The following is a 24,913-nucleotide window of genomic DNA, read 5'->3' as shown; positions in this document are numbered from 1 at the left end:
CAGATCCTTGTGTTCGTTAGCATTCACGAACAATGGAGGTGGTAATGAGGATGAGAGATCTATAGAAAGTGATGACATTGGATGTTGATGGTAAGTCCTTCGGTGGTGGTCATTAGCGAAAAATGGTTGTGAATTAGGGCTTCCCGACGGCGCTAAGTAGGTGAACATCGATGATGGTCAACGTACTAGCGAGGGAGTGTGGGAGCAACAAAGGAGGCTTTGGCTCTTGCATTTCTGAAATGGGAGGAAAAGAGCGACATCTTAATTGATGATGGGGATGTGGCATCTTACATGATGAGGTGGACTTGTGATTTAATGACATGGCTTTTAACTTGTTTTGACTATGCTTCTAAGTTACGTGGACTAGACTGTTATCCGGTAGCAAGTCAAATATTTAAAAAATAATGACCTTTTAAAACGTAAAAACAAAGTTTATATCCCTATAATGCAAAAAAAAAAAAAAAAAATGAGGGATCTTTTAAAACAAAACCCAATAATTGGTTGGGCTACAATGACATTTAATCTATATATAAATACTCCAAGTATTTTTAAGTTTATATGTAAGGCCCTTTGTGTTTTTGCAAAATTCAATATTGCCCCCAACAAAAAAATGGTCGGCGCTGGCCTAAGTTGGCTTAGGTCATTTCTTGTCATAACAAGGTAAGTGTTTAACTACTCTTTGTTTTGTGATCAACTTGGCTAGTAGAAAGTCTTTAAGTAAAAGGATTACAAAGAACTTAACAAAAAACCCTACAGTTGATTTCTTGAGATTGGAACAATGTTAAAATGCTAAAAAAACAGAGAGAGACGATTGTACCTCACGCAATTACAAAATCTTGTTGTATGGACTTTTTGATTTGTGTGATGAGTGTGCATGGTGCACGACTAGTCGAGGGAAAGAAAGATTGCAATTCTCACTTCACAATAATCATTTAATGACCTTTAGAAAATGATGAATATTTATCTAAGGTTGACTATGAATCGTCCCACATTAGTAAACATTCGTTTTATTAACTAAATCCAGAGAGTAAGCATTCACATTATTGTAATGTAAAAGAAAACACTCCAAAAATACGAAACAATAATTTCTTGTAATATAAAAGAAAACACTACAAATATAGCGGAAATCAATTTTTTGTAGGACCTAACATAAAAGCCACCAATTACTCGTTCACGGATCTCTCTTGCCACCGATAGGGACGCCACTAAAGCTACAAGACGTAAACACTCAAATTATTTACAATTATCATGCAACATAGTGATGTGTTTTAAATTGAAGGTAACACAAAATACTTACCCCTTGTTCCCTTTTTTCAAAAGCTTCGATGTCTGTCAGAATTTAAGGTAAGGAAAAAAAAAACTATATAAGTCCAAATATATGTAAATGAATCAAGGATGCTAACCAACTATAATGGTAAAAAACCCTTACTCTCAAAAGTCTCATATTCATCCTTGTCGAGATTCCCTGTCTGGCCTTGGTGTTCTACTTTTAGTTTGATAACAGGTGCAGCTGCTGACATTTGTGTTATAACATGATCAAACAATAATTAACAATAAAATAGGTAAGAAAACAACATACATTTTCCATCAGATGGGTTGGTGTCAACAAGCTGGAATGGATGCAGATGGATTATCTGCAAGTCACAAGTAGGATGTAATTTGTTCTCATAAGTCATAACAAGAGAAAATGAAGGAGATTGTATTTGTACCATTCCCTCATCACACAAGATGGCATGGGTAGGATTAACATAACTTCCTTTCTTTCCTTTATGAGGTCCTCCAACCACAATAACCTCTTCCCCTTCATAGTATTTCTGCACAAGTATTTGAATGAATGCTGCTTATTTGGGAAATTAGGGAAAAAGAAGTAATGTTGGCCCAGGGAAAAAACACAAAAAGGGCCCCAGCCCCACAAATACACTATTTGTTTTGGTTGTACAAAAAGAAACAACTTAACCACAGTAGATATCGACTAATTGATGGGAAAAAAAAAAGGTTTATATCACTCATCATCAACAATTGCAAAATCAGAAACCGTCAAAGCAAACAATAAAAACCAACAATGATGGGAAACAATGTATAACAAATATCAACAACAATTGCAAAATCAGAAACATAAATAATGTATAGAAAAATCAGAAACAATTACAAAAATCAGCAACAATTGCAAAATCCGGATAAAATTAGAAAAAAATCAAGTTATCCACAAATCAAAAATAGAATTAAGTGTATAATGTATAGCAATTAAGAAAAATCAGAAACAGTATATAGTGTTAATGTGTTATAGTTTAACAAAATCAGGAAAGCGGTAAAATCAGCAATAATTAGTCAGTTACAAGAATAAAAAAACAAGTGTCTGTCTGGTAGTTTTGTACTAATAACAATAGAATCAGCCGCATATTAGGGTTTAAGAATGGAATCAACAATATCTAGATGATAACCATAGAATCACACAAATTAGGGTTTCAGAACGATATTGGGAAAGAATTGAAAACACATATAGAAATCAACGACGGCACATAGACAAACTAACCCTATTAATATCCATGAAAGCGTTATTGTTCTTGAGTCTTGACGATTGCTTGCTCTTGGTTATTATTTTCTCTGAATCGACTCGAGAAGGCAGCAAAAAGGTAATTAAGGAGAAGTTTTGGAGCTGTTTTAACGGGAGCGAAAAATAGTAGTTTATATTGGAAACCACGGTAAAAAATAAAAATAATATGGATAATTGAAAATGTTAATGAAAAATCAAATATTTATAAAATTTTAATAAATTAATAAGATATAAGTTTTGTTTAGACATTTATATTGATTATTTAAAATTAATACATATTAATTTGAATATAGGATATATGTTATGTATGTGTAGACTAGGGGTGAGCAAAAACCGAACCGTAAACCAAAAAAACCGAAATCGAAAAACCGAAACCGAAATGAAAACCGATGGTGCGGTTTTTAGTCTTGCAAAAACCGAAACTACTTGGTGCGGTGCGGTTTCTAGTCTCGCAAAAACCGCAAAAAACCGAACCGCACCGCATATATATATATATATATATATATATATATATATATTTATATATATATATATATATATATATATATATTAAGTGTTGATATTTGTACGAACCAATAACTTATGACAATTAAAATTTCTATAAATATAAATATCTATCTTATCTATCGGATGATGATTGTATATTTTTAAGCATACAGTCAGTGGTATTTACAATAACAAATAATGTTTATGACATTTTTTTACATTTAAATGTGAAGAGTACTAGTGATGATAGTATCATTTTTATGAATACATTAATTGATATTATTGAATGTACATGTGCAACAAATATTATATTAAATTAGTATTATGTTCAAGCGTTAGAAACATGTTGGATGAGTGGTTATGTAATTTGATTTCAAACCAAGAGGTGGTGGTATCGGTTCATCTCCAAAAAATAATTAGCACTCCTCATCTGAGTCAAAGTAACTCGCCGAGTTACTTGAGTTTTAGTAAAAAGGCAAAAGGAAAACCAAAAAAAAAACTAACAAAAAACCGCAAAAAAAACCGAACCGCAAAAAACCGCAATAAAAACCGCAAAAACCGAACCGCATAAAACCGAACGGTGCGGTTTCTAAATTTCAAAAAACCGAAGTTGCGGTTTTCGGTTCGGTTTTGGCCAAAAACCGCACCGACCCGCACCATGCTCACCCCTAGTGTAGACATAGAAGAAATTTAAATTTGAATAAAATTAAGAAAAAGACAAACAATCTGAATCTACATAAATAAATATATTTTATTACGTTCATAAAATATTTATGGGTGAAAATAACAATGTTGATAAACAAATTTGCAATAATAAATAATTGAATTTTAGTTATGATTTACTTGAAAAAAATATTGAAAAAATTATATTGTAATAGATATAACAATAAATAAAGTAAACGAAATAAATTAATGTACCGTTATAATATGTGTTAATAACGTTTGTAGTAGATGAAACTTGATCGATTGATGTGTTAGACATATGTTTGTTATTTCTATTATCCAAATAGAAATTATTTAATTTTATCTTCTTATTAGGGTTTGGAAAGTCCATGTTAACATGTTTACAATCTATAAAATAATTTTTTATTAGTTTTTTAAAAATATGTAATGTAAAAAAACTATTTCATAAAAAATACTATTTTTTTGTCTAATTAATTACCTTAATATTTTCGTAGTACTAAAATCATAATACAACTTTTTTGTCTAGTTTCTTTTATATAAATGTATATTAAACTTATAAACAAACAATCAAAATGTTTACATACTGTTTATTTAATTTTTAAATTTGACTTTCTAAAACTGCATAAAGAAAATAAAGGTATAATAGTTGTACAAATGAATTGGAAAACCATTTAGTTATTGTTTATTAAACATAATAAAATTAATAATCATTAAAATTAAGATATTAATAAAAATTTGAAAACAAAATGTATTCATGATATGTTATGTTAACCTAAGCCTAAGCCTAGAATACTTTTATATGAATACCTAAGGTTAAAATTAGGACAGAGCACATTTTTAGATTGTTATTTTTTCATCCAAAATTTTTAGTCACAATATGTGGAGATGTTAAAAGAAAGTAAAAAGACTTTCATTTCATATTGGGACGGAAGAGGGAGAAGACTCAAAGAATGGTCATTTGACGTTTTTGGTTCATACTAAAATAAATGTTGAAAATCTTCAAAGAAATGAGATTTGACATTTTGTAATCTCACTAATACATACTTTGTCATTTGGAAGCATAAATTAAAAAAAAAATCATTCATAATATAAGATAACAAATGAAGATTGGTTTTTTATATGAAGACATAAAAAATATGAAACTGAAAGAAAGTAATAAAAATATACGACATTATCATTAAATTTGAACCATCAGCTCTAAACATCCTGCATCTTCAGAGCATGAGTCTCAAGGACCACCTTGATGTCAACCTAAATTGATTAACAACTTTTATTGATATTAAAAAACAAAACATCACAATGATACGTAAAGACCAAAAACTTCAAAAAGCTCTCATTATGATTGAATGTGCAATTCAAGTAGAAAATAGAGAAACATACCTTGAAACGGGAAATATGGTTATGCTTAAGTTTAAAACGCAAACAAAAGTCAATAACAATCACCATACAACAATGCTCAATTGTTGGTGTACCCTATTAATAGGATATCATTTAGGAGACTGATCCAATACCCAAGATTACAAATCATATCTCACAAATAACATAAGTGGACCACAATCCATAAGAACTTCATTTGGATTTGTTATTCTATAATGGAAAAAATTCCCAAAATGATCAATCATGCAATGATCACAACTCTATAAGGTGTGATTTGGCTCTTTGGAATTGGAACGATTTGTGAAAGTGGTTGCACTGCATTTGCCTTTGTTGGCCTGCAAAAAAATAATTACTACAAACACAAAAAGATGGTTAAAGCTAAAAAGCAAATTGATAACTATAAGGATTAATCTTCATAGGTTCATACATAATTCATGCATAATATCATCTATTATGGCCGCTGCAATCCAAACATAATCCGGTTTAATGCCAGACATTATTGGTCAAGAAACATACCTTAATGACGACCTTATCGGATTTATGTGATCATAGACGACACAACCATCACTGATTTAGTACACAACACTTCTGTCTAAGAGACTTCATAATCTTAAGGGTTCAAAGAAAATAAAAAAATGGAGAAAATGGGTAAAATATGGAGACTTCCTGATGACATATTAAGGAGGAGGCGAATTCCTTCGATCTCTCTTATCTGGTAAAAAAACCAACATCGCCAAGTGGAAACCAAAAGGTCAATATAGAAAGTACCTAAAGCAGAAAAAACAAATTACGCAAACTAAAATCACCAAAATCATTAAATCAAATTCTTTTAACTACAATCTAACCTTCAAAGCAAACCAAACTTCACCAAACTCCATATCCATAATTTCCCTTTATTTTTCTTTGGTGAAATCAATCAACAGTCATCAATAAATGGATTAAGAAAAGTATCCCCTAAAAAAGTCATCATAAGAACCTAATCTACTCATATTATTCAAAAAACATTAACCCAAATCAGCAAGATATTATAAGAAACATTGTCAGTAGTAGTAGGTGTAAACAGAATGGAGCCGATAAGATTAGATAGATGTGAAGAGATAATGTTTAGTTGTTATCATATTATCTGTTGTATTCAAGATCCTATGTTTAAGGATCTATAAGCTGTAACTCATATATATATACATCAATAAACTCCTACGGGATCTTCTAAGCCAAATTATATCTTTCAACTTGGTATCAGAGCCCAACTCCTAGGGCTGTGAATTTCTCTTCTCTATTCTACTCCTTCTCAATTTCTTCTCTTATTTTACCCCTTCTTAATCGTCTCTTACAGATCAGGTTCATCATGGTTTCCGCATCTGGTACTACCTTCATTAACTCTTCCAAAATTACTATTGCGGTTTCTTGCAAACTTACCCGTACAAATTTCTTGTTGTGGAAAGCCCAAGTCGTTCCAATCCTACGTGGAGTAAAATTGTTTGGTTATCTCGATGGAACCATAGCCACCCCAACAACCAAGATCACTGTTGGAACAGGAGAGGCTACGAAAGTAGAATACAATCCAGCCTATGATGTGTGGATCACTCAAGACCAAGCAATTCTTGGAGGTTTACTATCTTCCATGACTGAAGATGTGTTATCACAGCTTACGCGCTGCACAGATACCTCCAACCAGTTATGGACTTCGTTGCACACCATGTTTGCGGCTCAACACAGAGGTAATTCTATTCAGATTCGAACCCAACTCTCAAATACAAAAAAAGGTGATATGATTGCCTCTAAATACTACCAAAAGATGACCGGATTGGCTGACACCATGGCCAATATTGGTCATCCCATGTCTGATGAAGAGGTTATTGGCTATATTCTAGCCGGCTTGGGTCCAGGCCATGGAGATCTATTCACAGCTATTACAGTCTTGAGTAATAGTCAGGAAGTAAAGTTATCTGAAGTCTACTCATACCTTATTGCACATGAAGCTCAAACAGCTGCAATGAATGGCCCCAATGATTTTTCTTCTTCCGCAAACACTGTTACGAAACAGGAGACTACCAACCCTCACAAAAATCAAACCAACAATGGTTATAATGGTCCAAAAAGTGGCAATTCTCGATCAAATTTCCGCAACAATGGGAACCGTGGTAGAGGGCGTGGTCGAGGAAGATATGGTGGGGGCCCATGCTGTCAAGTATGTGGTATTCCAGGTCACATAGCTTTGAATTGCAGAAACCGGTTTAATCATGTATACCAGAATGAAGATTATCGAAGTGCAAACAATGCTATCCATGGAAACTATCATGGTAACTAAAATAATGATCAAAATTGGTATCTTGATACAGGTGCTACGGATCACCTAACAAATGACTTGGATCGGTTGTCCATTCCAGAAAGATACCATGGAAAAGATCAAGTGCAAGTTGCTAATGGCACAGGTTTGCATATCTCTCATGTTGGCCATTCTAAAATTAACAGTTTAGGTCGACCTCTTATTCTTAAAGATGTTCTTCGTGTCCCTTACATTAACAAACATCTTCTTTCCGCTGCTAAACTTGTTAATGATAACAATGTATTTATTGAAATCTTTCTTAATGTTTTCTTTGTTAAGGACATCCACACGAGGAAAACACTTCTAATCGGTAAAAGCAAACGAGGTCTCTTCCCGGTGCCAATTCGTCATACTCCTCGATATGTTGGGTCAATGTAACATACACGTTTTGAAATCGTGTTTTGTAATGAATAATATTACGAAATATTATGTAAATTTGAATGTTGAGTTCTAACAGATGGTTTTTACTAGAAATGAAATAAAACTATGCTTAGAATCATTCAGAAAGTATTGGAAGTCTTATGAGATTCCAATCAAATGACATATAGTGAAATTTAGCGAAAACATAACATTTGAAATAAGTAAAATTTTATTATTTAAAGTTGTAGATAATCTCGTTAGAAACATTTAGGCGAAAACCTCATCGAAATCCGAGTTATAACGAAGAAGTTATGACCAATCGAAGATCCGCGACAAAACCGGCACGACGCCGAATGACGTAAAAAGTGAGTTTTTGATAAACTACTTTTTAGCCTTAGTGATCTAAATGAAATTCGTAGTATTCGTTAAACCGAGAAGTTCGATAAAAAGAACGCCAAAATCTGACTTCGTATGAGGAAGTTATGATTTTTCTAAGTTTCAGCCTAGCAGTAGATAGCTAAAAACTCGAATTTTAGATCGAGCGATATTTAGCCGACACAACCTAAACAAGAATCAAAGGTCTCGTCATTTGTAGTACAACGGTAAAAAGTCTGACGAAAACGGATGTCGGATGAGGAAGTTATGAATTTTTAACAGATTTACCAGTCCTGGTCTGTTAAAAATAATAATATTAAAAATAAAGTCAAAATTAGCCGACGAAGTCCAAACGAAAGTTGTAGAGTATATTCCCGCCTACGCGTGGATGTAAAGAACGTCAAAAACGGAGTTCGTATGCGAAAGTTATGAATTTTAGAAGATTTTGGCACAAATTTCGAGAAAATTCGCATGGACCTTATCCGGCCACGTCACCTCGCACGCGAAGGCGCCCCGTGTCCGAAGCAGCTTAGTCATCCGAGCAGCTGGCAACGCGTGTCGCGACCCTCGCATCCGAGGCCTCGGTCCAATAGACTTCTGACGCGTGCCTCCCCGTGTAGACCTGTGAACCGAGCCACGTGGTGCCTAGCATGCGAGCCACCTGGCCTTCGCTCCTGCTGCCACCGCCTTCGCTGCTGACTCCTCCTCTCGGCCGACCTTTGGACCTCCCCTATAAATAGAAGGCTTGCGAGATCTTCCGGCTACTTTTGGAATTTGGCCATTTTCACCCTTTTTCTTATATTTTTATTACTTTGACATCCCCCGAAGCCCCGGTATCAATTTTAGCACCCGAAACACGCCCCGAATTTCCCGAGAAGCCCGAAAAATTTATCTTTTCGGTTTTGAAGCCCTACCTTCGTAGACCCCGGTTTTCAATAAAGCTCCCGGTTTTCAACATAAAAAGTCATATTTGAAGCCGAAGTGCTGCCCAAATTACTATTTTGACCCCCGGTTAATTCAAAGTGAGTTCAATATATAGGAACAATTGTATGTTATGTGTTATATGTGCTATGTGCTTTTCAGTGTTATTATTCCGGGTTATTTTTCCGTGTTATTTTTATTCGCTATTTTTATAGCAAAAGTAATACCTTTGACCATGTGATCAGTGAAAGGACTTAGATTCACATTGGTACTGGTACGTAGCCTCTGGCCATGTAGAGCATGTCTCCGTAAGAGAATGACTTCTATTCTATGGCATTGGCAAATGTTTAGACAGGGCTATAAGCCTGAAATCTACTAAGATGTTAATCAGAAATCGTATGTCTTCTGTGCCATTTGGGCCGAAGCTTTATTGATGTATATCAAGTATGGAAATTGTTATGTCTCATTGATTGTATATCTTTGAATCAAGTCATTGATTGATATGGAAAGCTTAACACATGATTCACATATGCCTTTGTTGTTCCTTGTTTCTCTTTGCTTCTGCCATATTGAAGTATATATATGGCATAACGTTATATTGTATCTATTATTGAACTCACTAAGTGTCACCGCTTACCCTATCAATGTTTAACAATTGCAGGAGATAAGTAATCAGTATGATCGTATACTGTTGGGAGATTTAGAATAGTTTGTAATAGTACTTTTGTACTTCAGTTTATGTTTGTATAAATTACAATATCCTGGGTAGTTATGTAATATATAACACTTTGTAATAGTCGGTTTGTATCCAATCTTTGTAATCAAACTATGAATGTAAAATATTATTTTATGAATATGCATGTAGCATGTTTTGGAGTAACAATATTGTGAAGTATGAAAGTTTGGGTCTTTCAGAAATACGAAAGTTAGGGTCTTTCAGTCAAGCACTAAAGTTTCGTCTTCTCAGTGGCATCAACGCCTTGGTCATCCTACCTCAGCAATTGTCAAGTCTATTTTAAAATCCAATAAATTAGATTTTTCTTTTAGTGAGTCTTTAGTTTGTGATGCGTGTCAACGTGCTAAGAGTCATCAACTTGCTTACAATAATTATGTTCATGTTACTTCTTCACCACTTGAGCTTATTCATACCGATGTTTGGGGTCCAGCTCAAGTGTCTAGTGGTGGTTTTAAATATTATGTTAGTTTTTTGGATGATTATAGTCGTTACACTTGGATTTATCTTATTAAACGTAAATCTGATGTTGAACAAGTATTTTACACCTTTCAAAATCATGTTGAACGCCTTGTTAATGCCAAAATTCGCACTATTCAATCTGATTGGGGTGGTGAGTATCATAAACTTCACCAGTATTTTCAAAAATGTGGAATTGCTCATCGCGTATCATGCCCACATACATCGCAACAAAATGGCATGGTTGAACGCAAACATCGCCACATTGTTGAAACAGGCTTGGCTCTTTTAGCTCATTCTTCCATTCCTCTTCGATATTGGGATGAAGCATTCTTGACAGCGTGTTACTTAATCAATCGAATGCCTAGTCGTACCATTAAAAACTCTACTCCCATTACACGCCTTCTTAACATTGTTCCTGAATATTCATTTTTGCGTACGTTTGGCTGTGCATGTTGGCCGAGTCTCCGCAAATATAATGCTCATAAGCTTGCTTTTAGATCTACTCTATGTGTTTTTTTATGGTACTGCTCAATGCAAAAAGGGTTCAAGTGTCTAGATAAACGAACTGGTCGTGTTTATATTTCAAGGGATGTAGTCTTTGATGAGTCTAGGTTTCCGTTTGCCACACCCATCATCGAGTCAACACCTTCTTCCACAGCTCAAGGTGTTTCGTATCCACAAACCGAACCTAGCCTTGTGAATGACCACATGAACAGATATGACTTATCTTTGTTATTAGCTAACTTTTCTCATGCAGCTACAGGTTCAGTCCAAAATACTCCCAGCTCAGCCACAGGTACTGCCGCTGTCATCCCAATTCCAAGGATCTCGCCCTTGAATGTGCCACCAGCATCGTTTGTTCAGTCAACTCCAACCATGGTCACAACTTCATCTAATACTCCTGTTACACAGGTTATCATTGATGCACACAACATCCCAGCGTCTCCTCGGCCGTCTCCTCTGCCCTCTCCGCCGTCTCCTCCTCCAGCGTCGCCTCCTGTCGCTCAGCCCTCTTCACAACCAGGGATTGTTACTCGAGCAAAGACAGGCACCGTGTGCCCGAAACATTTTATGGATGGCACCATTGTTTACAATCCGAATTGGCGAGCCTTCCTGGCTATACCAACTTCTCACAAAGCTGCCTTACTCGACCCTCAGTGGAGACAGGCCATGGAGGTCGAGTTTGCTGCACTTCAGAAAAATCACACGTGGGACTTGGTGCCTAAACCTCCTCATGTCAACATAGTGGGAAGTAAATGGATATTCAAAACTAAACAGAATCCCGATGGTTCTCTTGACAAACACAAGGCGCGACTAGTTGCTTGGGGTTTTACACAACAATATGGTATTGACTACCATGATACTTTCAGTCCAGTCGTCAAACCAGCCACTGTTCGATTGGTTCTCTCTCTAGCTGTTTCGAAAAATTGGCATCTTCGTCAAATTGATGTTAATAATGCATTCCTCCATGGCCTCCTACATGAAGTTGTCTACATGCAACAACCCCCCGGGTTTGAAGACCTTCATTATCCTAATTATGTGTGCAAGTTGAGGAAATCGATTTATGGTTTAAAACAGTCTCCACGTGCATGGTTCTCGAGACTTAGTAACAAATTGAACCAACTTGGATTTTGTTCATCAACGGGTGACTCTTATCTTTTTGTTTTTCATCATGGTGATCACACTATTTATATGTTGGTGTATGTTGACGACATTGTCATCACCGGTACGTCTCAAGCAATTGTTGATCAGCTGGTTCACAATCTGTCATCAACATTTCCTATCAAGGATCTTGGTCGTCTTAACTATTTCTTAAGGATTGAAGTCACTCACAATTCAGGGGGGATAACTCTTGTACAACACAAGTATGCATCTGATCTTATTCATAGAGCTCACATGGAGAATTGTAAGAGTGTCTCAACTCCTATGTCTGTCACTGATAAGCTTGCGCAAAATTCTGGAAAGCTACTAAATGAAGATGATGCGTTTAAGTACCGCAGCATGGTTGGAGGATTACAATACCTAACTTTAACAAGACCCGACATATCGTTTGCGGTGAATAAAGTTTGTCAATATCTATCAAAACCCACTAATATGCATTGGGAAGCGGTCAAACGTATACTCAGATACATAAAAGGTTTGATGAATACTGGGTTACACATCAAGAAGTCCAATTCAAAATTGTTAAGTGTATTTACAGATGCAGATTGGGCAGGCTGTCCAGATTATCGCAGGTCCACGAGAGGATTTGCAGTGTTCTTTGGTCCAAACTTGATTTCGTGGAGCTCACACAAGCAACCTACAGTGTCTCGTTCTAGTACAGAAGCAGAGTATAAAGCATTGGCTAATGGCACAGCTGAAGTAATATGGGTACAGTCATTACTTAAAGAACTTGGGGTATGTCAGCCTAGACCACCGGTGTTTGATGGTTTATAGGAAAAACAAATAAACTAGAAAAACAATTCCTAAGGTCACATGCAACCTACTTTGGATCTATGTTTTAACTATTGCACATATAACTTTGAATTGCAAAACAAGAACCCTAAGGAAAGAGGCTATTTTCGAAATTAACCAATTAGGGTTTAAGAGTTACATACCTTTCAATTGTTATAGCAAACAATTGATATTCCTTTTGATCTTGATCTTCTTGGAAGCTTAGCACCACAAATGCAATGCCTCTAATGGAGTCACACCCAAAAACTAGCAAGAAGGAAACTTGAAGGAGAGAGGTTAAGGTATGCAAAAATCGGCCCTAGGGTTTCTTCAAAGAAGGAGTGACCAATTTTGAGAGCCAGGAGGCTCCTTATATAGCTGAGGGATCTAGGGTTTAGAGAAAACCCTAATGTTCCTTTGCTTGGGGCCTAAGCTTATCCAAAGGCCTTATCCAAGCCCCTTGGACGAAATCATTAGGGTTTCCCCTACAGATTTCATCCACCCCCTTCCAAGGAGGTTCTGGAACCTTCCACTCAACTATTAGATAATTGCAAACTAGTCCCTGCACTTTATAATTAATACAGTTAACCCCAAAATTAATTCTAATTAATTTCTGGCTAACTATTAATTAAACATTATGATTTCTAATTAATATATTAATCTTTTAACATATTAATAAATCATTTATATTAATTTATTAATCTTATAATAAATCAATATCTCTCCTTTCATAATTTCCTTGTCCGGTTGCTAGGTTTGAGGGCAACCCAAAAGGACTGTGCTGCTATCAATTCAAGTACATACCAATTATAGTTATGGGCTTAGACACCTAATCCAACAGTCTCCCACTTGGATAAGTCTGTAACTATAATTGCTAGTATGACTTCTAAATTTGACCAACAAATTGTAGCTTCCAAAAGTTGCTGCCGAACTCTGACCCAGTCAGTTACGTGTCCTAAGATAAGTGATCACATAACCCTTCGTTCTACTAGATATCCCTAGACATAAGACATGGAATATAATCAATCTCTTTGTCCAGGATCTATGTTTCCCGATTTCTGATTTGCAATGACATAGGACTTCTAATTGAACACATCAATTTAGTCTTGGCTGGGCCCAGCACAAAAGTCAACACCAAATCATCGAGGGGCCCACATATATCGCTTTTCCCATTAGGGCAAAAGGAACGAATAAAAATTGAATCATATGCTTGTATCTTTTACTCATCAAACCATACATGACAATACGTTTTATAACACCAAAGTTACTGATGCGTTTTCGTATCACCAATGTATAGCCGACTTGCAAATTACAACTCATATATCTCTGTTTCAAGATCATAGATATTATCGTCTCAGTATTACTCGTGATGAATTCCATGAAGTAATACTCTGAGCGTGGGTTTATCCAATACTCAAATCTCTCTTTCTGAGTACTCATGAACATTGCATCAATTCTATTGCTATGTCTATCCTTAGACAATCTGCAATCCAATTCATGACAGTCTTAATTCACTACTTACTTCCAAAAGTACGAGCGACTGTGGAGTTTGAACAATCATATTATTCGGGAAGTAAAACATGCAAAATATGAAACACAATAATAAACAATTGACAAAAGGCAGTAAACAAACTCATAAATAATACTTTATTATTTAATCACCAAAAGTCAATTACATTTACTTTGTAACAAGTTTCTGAACCAGACTAATCTAACTACTAAAACTAATATCATCTTTCAGCCCTATGCTTCGAGCATGCTGAATATGCTTAGCCCTACTCAGACCCTTTGTGAGGGGGTCTGCTGGGTTATCTTCAGATGACACCCTCTTTACAACAAGATGGCCTTCTTCTACTCTATGTCTGATTAAATGGTACTTTCTGTCGATATGTCTGGTTTTACCATGGTCTCTGGGTTCCTTAGTTAAGGCAACCGCTCCCTCATTATCGCATAACAGTTTCATGGGCTCCTGGATGGTTGGAACAACTCCGAGATCCCCGATGAAGTTCCTTAACCAAGCTGCTTCCTTAGACGCTTCACTCGCTGCTATGTTCTCTGATTCACAAGTAGAATCAGCCACCGTATCTTGCTTGGAACTTTTCCAAGTAACTGCTCCTCCATTCAGTAGAAATACCCAACCAGATTGAGAATGTAAGTTATCTCTATCTGTTTGAAAGCTGGAATCACTGTAACCATCTACTCTCAAAGTATCATTGCCACCAAGTACAAGGACCCAGTCCTTCGTTTTTCGCAAATACTTGAGTATATTCTTTACTGCTATCCAATGAGCTCTACCTGGGTTTCCCTGATAGCGACTGACCATGCTCAAAGCAAAGGCCACATCAGGGCAAGTACATGTCATAGCTTACATGATCGATCCGACAGGGGAAGCATAAGGTACACAACTCATGTCAGCTATTTCCTCATCTGTACTAGGGCATTGAGTCTTACTCAATTTTGTGTTGCTCTGGATAGGTAGCTCTCCCTTCTTGGAATTTTCCATACTAAACCTCTTTAGTACCTTATCCAAGTATGTGCTCTGACTAAGTCCAATTAGTCTCTTCTTTCTATCTCTCAATATTCTAATCCCAAGAATATAGGCAGCTTCTCCAAGGTCTTTCATGGCAAAACACTTTCCAAGCCAAGACTTAACTTCGTTCAAGGTTGGAATGTCGTTACCAATGAGTAATATGTCATCGACATATAACACCAGAAAAGTCACTATACTCCCACTAGCCTTGATATACACACAAAACTCATCTTCACTCCTAGAGAAGCCAAACTCTTTGACTTTCTCATGGAAGCAAATATTCCAACTGCGAGATGCTTGTTTCAATCCATAAATGGATTTCTCAAGCTTACACACTCTATTGGGAAACTTTGCATCAACAAAACCCTCTGGCTGATTCATGTAAACATCCTCAGCCAGCTTCCCGTTAAGGAAAGCAGTTTTGACATCCATCTGCCAGATTTCATATTCATAAAAGGCAGCTATGGCGAGCAATATCCTGATCGATTTAATCTTGGCTACTGGCGAGAAGGTTTCATCATAGTCAACCCCTGGGGTTTGTGTGAAACCTTTTGCAACCAGTCTAGCCTTTAATGTGTGTACATTCCCATCCATGTCTGTCTTCTTCTTGAAGATCCATTTGCACCCAACTGTCTTACGACCTGGTGCATTATCAACCAAATTCCAAACTTGGTTGTCATACATGGACTTTATCTCGCTGTCCATTGCCTCTTTCCACTTGGAAGCCTCTGGGCCTGCCATTGCTTCCTTATAAGAGACTGGTTCATCTAAATTCACCAGTGTCCTATCACTGATGAATGTGCCACCGTCTGAAGTAATATGAAAACCATACAACTCAGGTGGCACACTCACCCTAGTGGATCTTCGAAGAGGTAATGATTTATCAACTGGTTCAACAAGAACTGTTTCCTCTGGTTGAGTGCTAGTGTCATCTAAGGTTCCTTCAGCAGTTGGCTCTTGAATCTCTTCAAGGTCAATGGTACTCCCACTGTCCTCTTTGAATATAAGTTCTCTTTCTAGAAAGACTCATTTTCGTGCTACAAAAACCACGTTCTCACTAGGTCTGTAGAACACATATCCAAAAGACTGTTTTGGGTAACCAATGAAAACACATTTCTCACTTCTTGATGCTAGCTTGTCGTGAGTCTCTCGTCTTACGAAAGCTTCACAACCCCAGACTTTAATATGTGCTAACGAGGGAACTTTCCCTGTCCACATTTCGTGAGGTGTTTTGGCAACCTTCTTTGTCGGGACAAGATTGAGGATGTGGGCGGCTGTCTCTAAGGCATAGCCCCAGAAATGAATTGGAAGTGAGGCACGACTCATCATAGAACGAACCATGTCTAACAAGGTTCGATTACGCCTCTCAGCCACACCATTTAACTGTGGTGTCCTAGGAGGAGTCAATTGTGAGACTATCCCACATTCCTTTAGATAGTCGTTGAACTCAATGCTAAGATACTCTCTGCCTCTATCGGATCTAAGTATCTTTATTTTCCTGCCTAATTGATTTTCGACCTCATGTTTAAACTCTTTGAACTTTTCAAAGGTTTCTGACTTATGTTTTATTAAGTATATATAACCATATATACTATAATCATCAGTGAAAGTCACATAAAATCGATTAGCATCTCTTGTGGTTGATCTAAAGGGTCCACAAACATCTGTATGTATGAGGTCCAACAAACCTTCACCTCTTTCACAAGACCCTGTGAATGGTGATTTTGTCATCTTTCCCAAAAGACAAGATTCACACATATCATCTGATTTTAGGTCAAATGATTCCAACACTCCATCCTTTTGGAGTTGGGCTATGCGTTTCTTGTTAATGTGTCCAAGACGACAATGCCACAAGCATGCCTTGTCTACACTATTAGACAAGTCAATATTAAACACACTATTTCCTAAGCTATCAACACAAGTCACTGTTTCATACACACCATCACAAGGTAAAGCTTCAAACATGAAAACACCATTCTTATAAACAGAAATTGAACCATTCAAATCATTAAAAGAATATTTAAAACCTTGTCTGAACAATGCATGAAATGAAATAATGTTTCTCGTCATCTCAGACGAATAGCAACAATTCAATAAATCTAATCTAACATCATTACTAAGCAAAAGTTGATAAGCTCCGATCTTGGTCACTGGTGAAGACTTCTTGTTTCCCATGATCAAGTTTATCCTTCCTTGCTCTATCTCCTCACTTTCCTTTAGCCCCTGCAAATCAGAACAGATGTGAAAACCACATCCTGTATCAAGGACCCATGAACGAGAAGATAATGAGTTATTAGAAGAAATAGTGTAAATACCTGCCGAAGATGGCTTCACTTTGCCATCTTTGATATCCTGCAGATATTGTGGGCATGTTCTCTTTCAATGCCCTTTTTGATTGCAATAAAAGAAAATAGCATCCTTTGGATCAGAAACATGGCGAATGGTAGCATTGGGCTTAGCCTTTGGGCCACTGCTAGATGACCCAACTTGGACCTTTCCCTTCCAGTTTTGCTTAGGAGGACCTTTCCTCTTTTTCCCTTTTCCATGTCCAATAGCTAAGACAGGAGCACTTGCAGGAGTGGAGGCTATACTTTTACCCTTCATCCCTGCTTCAGCAGTCTGCAACAAGTTGTGCAATTGGGCCAGTGTCTGCTCAGTGTTGTTCAAATGGTAAGTTAGGATAAACTGACCATAACAATCGGGTAATGAGTTCAAGACCATGTCAATGGCCAATTCCTCATCAAAGTGAATGTTGAGCTTGACCAAACGCTCTATGTAGCGTTGCATTCTTTGCACATGAGATACAACCGACTCCCTTTCTTTCATCTTGTAAGCCATGAGTGACTTGACTACTTCAAACTTTTCTTGACGAGATCGCTTATGGTACTTTTCCATAAGGTCCTTGTTCATCTCAAAAGGCCAGTATTCCTCATAGTACCTCTGCAGTTCTAGGGAGATGGTTGCGACCATGATGCATGCCACTTTGGTAGCATCATCATAGTGCTTCTTGTAGGCAGCATATTCTTCGGGAGTGGCTTTGGATTCATCAAGTTCTTTGAGATCCTTTTCAAGGACATATTCTTTGTCCTCAAATCGAAGCGCCATCTTGATGTTATGCATCCAGTCGTTATAGTTAGAGCCATCCATAACGACTTTGGAGCAAATGTTGAATAAAGAGAAGTTGTGGCTGGAGGATGATGAAGCAGAAGTGTTTCCAGGAGTAGACATCTGAGAAGAAAGATAGTTTTAGTTAGATTTCAAGACACCTTAATATAGTAACCCAAAAATAAAATATCAAGGTTAGGATCCAACTATGATGATTCACAACTTAGAAATGGGATGCCGAGATCCAAGTGTAAATTTCATAAAGGTAGGTGAATGACGATTCACCAATTCCACCATAAGACGAACCAAACGAAGTGAAATTCCTAATTCCTTTTGAGATACACTGAACTATTCAATGACATGTTTTAATCTCGGATTATGCTCTTCTATTTGTGACTGGGATACCGAGGATCACAAACAAGATGTGAATAACCATGCAAATATGCTTGGTAACCTCATTGTCTTTATCATTAACTATTGATGTGCCGGTAAACCACACACGCTCCATCAAAATGATAATTATGAGATACCCATTACTACTCTTTATTAGTGCCTATTAGTGTGCTGGTAAACCACACACGCTCCACTAACGACCAATAAAGCATAATGTGCAATTTCATGGACTAGCATACTTTTCACATTTTTCCTAAAGTAACTAGAGTTGGGATTTTTGTAAAATAATGTTCTAGTACTTTATTTAATAACATTATACTTTTAACGAGATGTAGTTGTCCTATCAAATCCGTTCTGCTAACGACCCTCCACTAATCAAGGAAGCGGTGGGTGAGAGTGGACACCCATTCAACTACCATTTTATAGGCAGTTTCCTTATGCCCCCCTATAGACTAGCTTCGTGAATGAGGCATACTAGCGATTTGACTGACCATATTCTTATACATATATAATATTTAACTTTTAATTATAATACATATATAAGGTGTGTTTTAAACTTTTTAAAACTTTAAGGTTTATATAAATTTCGAAAATTAAACTATTAATTTTAAATTTAAAATAAACCAAAAAACTAGATTTAATAATTATCTATTAATTAACTTTTAATTAATTTATTAAATCTTGTATGGATTATCTAATCAAATTAAACAATTAATTTAATCCTAATCCTTATCCCTCTAGATTTCAAAAATTAGGGTAAATGATAATTTCCTTATTTTTCTCAATTATCCAATTAGGCAATAATTATCAAATAAAGCAATAATTATCCAAAATAAGATAAAACCCTAAAATAAGAAGCAAATTTCGAAATTCAAGGGAGGAGGCTAGGGTTTTCCAAAACCCTAACCCTAATTTCGATTAGGCTTCATGGAGGCTAGGGTTTTTCGAAAAACCCTTTGAACCAAAAACCCTAAAAATGAAACCATGGCCTTTTAGGGTTTAATAGCTATAAACCCTAATTTACAATTCAACTATTATAGCAATTCAATTTAAAACAAAAACAATGGCTCTGATACCACTGATGGTTTTTAGGAAAAACAAATAAACTAGAAAAACAATTCCTAAGTTCACATGCAACCTACTTTGGATCTATGTTTTAACTATTGAACATATAACTTTGAATTGCAAAACAAGAACCCTAAGGAGAGAGGCTATTTTCGAAATTAACCAATTAGGGTTTGAGAGTTACATACCTTTCAATTGTTATAGCAAACAATTGATATTCCTTTTGATCTTGATCTTCTTGGAAGCTTAGCACCACAAATGCAATGCCTCTAATGGAGTCACACCCAAAAACTAGCAAGAAGGAAACTTGAAGAGAGAGGTTAGGGTATGCAAAAATCGGCCCTAGGGTTTCTTCAAAGAAGGAGTGACCAATTTTGAGAGCCAGGAGGCTCCTTATATAGCTGAGGGATATAGGGTTTAGGGAAAACCCTAATGTTCCTTTGCTTGGGGCCTAAGCTTATCTAAAGGCCTTATCCAAGCCCCTTGGACGAAATCATTAGGGTTTCCCCTATAGATTTCGTCCACCCCCTTCCAAGGAGGTTCTAGAACCTTCCACTCAACTATTAGATAATTGCAAACTAGTCCCTGCACTTTATAATTAATACAGTTAACCCCAAAATTAATTCTAATTAATTTCTGGCTAACTATTAATTAAACATTATGATTTCTAATTAATATATTAATCTTTTAACATATTAATAAATCATTTATATTAATTATTTAATCTTATAATAAATCAATATCTCTCCTTTCATAATTTCCTTGTCCGGTTGCTAGGTTTGAGGGCAACCCAAAAGGACTGTGCTGCTATCAATTCAAGTACATACCAATTGTAGTTATGGGCTTAGACACATAATCCAACAGTGTTGTGGTGTGACAACTTGGGAGCTACTTATCTTACAACAAATCCAGTTTTTCATGCTAGAAACAAACACATTGAACTTGATTTCCATTTTGTAGGAGAAAAGGTAGCTGGAGGAGCTTTGGATGTACGGTTTATATCTTCTAATGATCAGATTGCAGATGGTTTTACCATGCCGGTTACACGTGCTATACTTGAGCAAATGAAGCACAATCTTAACCTTGTACCAGTCAAGATTGAGGGGGAATGTAAACAGAATGGAGCCGATAAGATTAGATAGATGTGAAGAGATAATGTTTAGTTGTTATCATATTATCTGTTGTATTCAAGATCCTATGTTTAAGGATCTATAAGCTGTAACTCATATATATATATATATATATATATATATATATATATATATATATATATATATATATATATATATATATATATATATATATATATATATATATATATATATATATATATATATATATATATCAATAAACTCCTACGGGATCTTCTAAGCCAAATTATATCTTTCAACTGTAGGAACTCTGTAACTACCTTTACCACCGATTGGAGAACCCAACTTCATACTTCATACCCTTGGTTTCTATCACCAGTTGTGAATCAATGTCGGGCTTAAACAACTTCTAATAAAAGTGAAAATCTTTGTGGGTGGTGGCACAACCAGTCAAGAAGCAGAAGAAATCAGTAAAAGGATAGAGGTGGAGTTGTAATCGTATATGAAGGTGAAATCATACCAAATAAAACCCTACAATTTAGGGTTACTGATTGACGTAATTTTAGGCTGACATTTTGGGTTTCTTTGGATTTGAAATATGAAATTGAACAATCATGAATTACGAATCCGTTTTCTTCAATTGCGTAGAAGATAGGTAAAATAACGGATTAAAGGCTAAGTCAATGTCAAAGGCAGGAAGGGTAAAGTTGAAATTTTACTTTGATGGAAAAGTGGACATAGAAAAGACACGTGGCACTAATGTTTCTTTTATTAAGTTAGTAGATTTAATGACAAAATTGAAAAATCTGTCATGTGGTTGTCAAAAATATTTTTTTTTTCTATTTTGGTCGGAAAATGTTTGATGGTTTATCACTGGTTCAATTTTGGATATTTTGTGTAGATTTGGTCATTATGTCGTTAACTTTAACAATTTAGTTGTTAACTATTTTACAATGACAATTTTATCCCTAGAGACCATTTATGCAACTGTGTCTTTTTACCAAACTACAAGGACCATTTTTGCATCTTTTTTTTGTTTTATTTAATTATTATACATTAATTATTTTTATTCTATTTTTTTATATTGGATTAATTTTTTAATTGGATTATTATATATTAATAAATATTATTTTTAATACATAATATTTATGTATTAATAAATATTATGTTATTGGCTTCTTAATTTCTTTTAATTATATTTTTTAATTTGTTTTCATTAGATTAATTATTTTTACTGATTATTATATATTGATAAAATATTATTTTAATATATAATATTTATATATTAATAAATAATTTTTAATGGATTATTAATTTCATCTAATTAATTCCTTTTTTTTAATTTTTTTATTAGGTTGATTATTTTTATTGGAAGGTTATGTATTAATAAATATTAATTTATTAGATCATTAATTTATTATAGTCAATTATTTTTAATTTCTTTTTTATTGGATTAATTATTTTTTATTGGATTATAACATTCTGGCTCTAGCCACGCCGTGTTGGCTATAGAACAAAACGGTCGCATGGCAGCCATCCACCACATTGTGGTGACCAGTTCACCACTTCGTGGTGACTGTTCAGTCCAACTTAATCCAATAAGCTCTTAATCCGTTAAACTAACCATTCAAACTTCTCATAAATCATTCTCTCATCCAATGAACCATAAAAATCGTTGCTTTATAGACATGTATGTCCAATGCATGTCTTGAACTCAAACTAGGTCAAAATAGAGTAAAGAGAGCCAAGATCACATGCAAGAATTCAAAACTCCAAGAAATTCCAGATCCAACACTCTTAACCCCAAGGGGACTCTAGGAATACATAAAGGTGGCACCTTTATGGGAACCCTAATGGGTTTTGAGCATTCTAACACTCCTATGGTGTACATGCAACCCTAGAAACCTTGGATCAATGTTTTCTCTAATATACATGCAAATAAGAATTTTCCAAGGTTCTCATCCTAACTAGCATGACATGGGGTACATGTAATATAAAACTAGTAGAATGACATACCTTTCTTGTAGCTTGAATTCCTTAAGACCTTGTGAGCCTAGCACCCCAAATGTGATGCCTCAAATGTTTCACACAACACCACAACTCTTGGAATAACTTGAGAGAAGTACACTTGAGCACAAAATTGGCTAGCCCTCACTTGTGTATGTCTTAGTGTCGATTTTGCTCCATATGGGGTTCCTTTTATAGTATCATGCAATTAGGGTTACACCATGCAAACTCTTGATCACATGGCTTTTCATTTCCTCCATGATCCATGGGTTTTAACCTCCATGGAGCACCCTATGGGGTTTAGCCCAATCCAATGAACCATGGATCATAAGCCCACTATATAAGAATGAATGATTTACACAATCAATCCTCATATATTTAATTAGTCTCTTTTGATCACAAAATTAATTCCAAATTAATTCTTGATCAATACTAATTAAATAATATGATTAAATATTAATATATTATAACTTATAATATATTAACAAATCATAAGTGTCTTTTTTCTCATTTTGTCTATCCAATTATTATGATGTCATGCAACCCAAATGGACCATGCCAAACCGGGTCAAGTACACACCAGATATAGTTATGGACTTAGACACCTTAACCAACAGTCTCCCACTTGGATAAGTCTAATAACTATAGCTACAAGTATGACTTTAGGATCCGATCAACAATCGTAGCTCTTTCAAAGTCTCGCGGAACTAAGATGACCTGCCATTTAAGATAAGTGATCATATAGTCCTCTGCTCTCAAGATATCATCCGGACAAATACATGGAACAATGTCGTACTTATTGTCCACCAATTTGTTTCCCGATTTCCGATTTGTTTGACATAGAACTTAATCGAACACATCAATTTAGTTCTGCCGGGCCCGACACATAAGTCAAAACAAAATCATCGAGGGGACCAAATATCGATTCTAATCCTCCAAGGACTAGAAGGAACAGATAAACTTCGACTCATATGCTTGTACTAACTAATCATCAAATTGTACACAACAACACATTTTATAACATCAAGTTACTGATGCGTTTTCGTACTATCAATGTAGAACCAAGTCATAGTCAACAACTCATATCTCTTGGTTTGAAGACTTATATGATATTACCGTCTCACGATCACTCGAGATAAATTCCATGAAGTGATACAAGTGAGCGTGGGTTGAATCCAATACTTGAATGCCTAATCCAGGAATACTCATGAACACTGCAGCCCCTTTGTCCCAGACAAACTACAGACCCGTTCATGACAGTCTTGCCTCAATACCTACTTCCAAAGTATGATCGAATGTGGATAGTTTGAATAATATGATATACCATAGCATAATTATTCTAGAAGTCAAAACATGCAAAATGAATTAATAGTAAACGATTAACACAAGATAGTAACTCTTTACTCATAAATAAATAACAACTTTTATTTAATCATAAAATGTCAATTACACTTTACAAATTTCAAAACTATCTAATTACTAAAACTAATATCATCCTTTAGCCCAATGCGCCTCGCATGCTGTAAATGCTTAAACCTACACAGTCCCTTCGTGAGGGGATCTGCTGGGTTCTCATCCGATGATACCCTCTTTGCCACGAGGAGTCCTTCTTCTATTAGATGTCTAATGAAATGGTATTTTCTGTCGATATGTCTGGATCTACCGTGATCCATTGGTTCCTTGGCTAAGTCAACTGCACTTTCGCTATCACAGAAAATATCCATAGGCTCCTTTATAGCTGGTACAACTCCAAGGTCTCCAATGAAGTTCTTTAGCCATATTGCCTCCTTCCCCGCCTCGCTTGCTGCTATGTACTCTGATTCGCAAGTTGAATCAGCTACCGTCTCCTGCTTAGAACTTTTCCAAGTAATTGCTCCTCCATTTAGGGTAAAGACCCAGCCTAACTGAGAGTGGAAATTATCCCTATCAGTCTGAAATCTAGCATCGCTATACCCTACAACTCTCAAGTTATCACTCCCGCCGAGGGTAAGGACCCAGTCCTTAGTCCTCC

The 24,913-nt window shown here is 35.7% G+C and overlaps 1 long non-coding RNA gene across 2 annotated transcripts; it reads right to left on the bottom strand.

Annotated features, from left to right (window-relative positions):
* Positions 1-991: 991 nt before the first annotated feature.
* Positions 992-2,680, bottom strand: LOC145156599 (uncharacterized). Of its 2 annotated transcripts, none has more exons than XR_013736817.1 (6): positions 2,534-2,680; positions 1,710-1,814; positions 1,580-1,634; positions 1,430-1,513; positions 1,298-1,329; positions 992-1,211 (listed from the first exon to the last, which is right to left on the bottom strand). It is a non-coding gene; the product is annotated as an uncharacterized LOC145156599 (long non-coding RNA). The 2 variants fall into 2 exon arrangements; XR_013736818.1 differs by having other exon boundaries at positions 1,430-1,510.
* Between the last annotated feature and the right edge of the window lie 22,233 nt (positions 2,681-24,913).

The sequence above is a fragment of the Lactuca virosa genome, chromosome 2 (genome assembly GCF_052849685.1).
Source record: "Lactuca virosa cultivar CGN04683 chromosome 2, Lactuca_virosa_CGN04683_v6, whole genome shotgun sequence".
Taxonomy (NCBI): Eukaryota; Viridiplantae; Streptophyta; class Magnoliopsida; order Asterales; family Asteraceae; genus Lactuca; species Lactuca virosa.
This window is presented reverse-complemented; position numbering and strand designations above follow the sequence as displayed.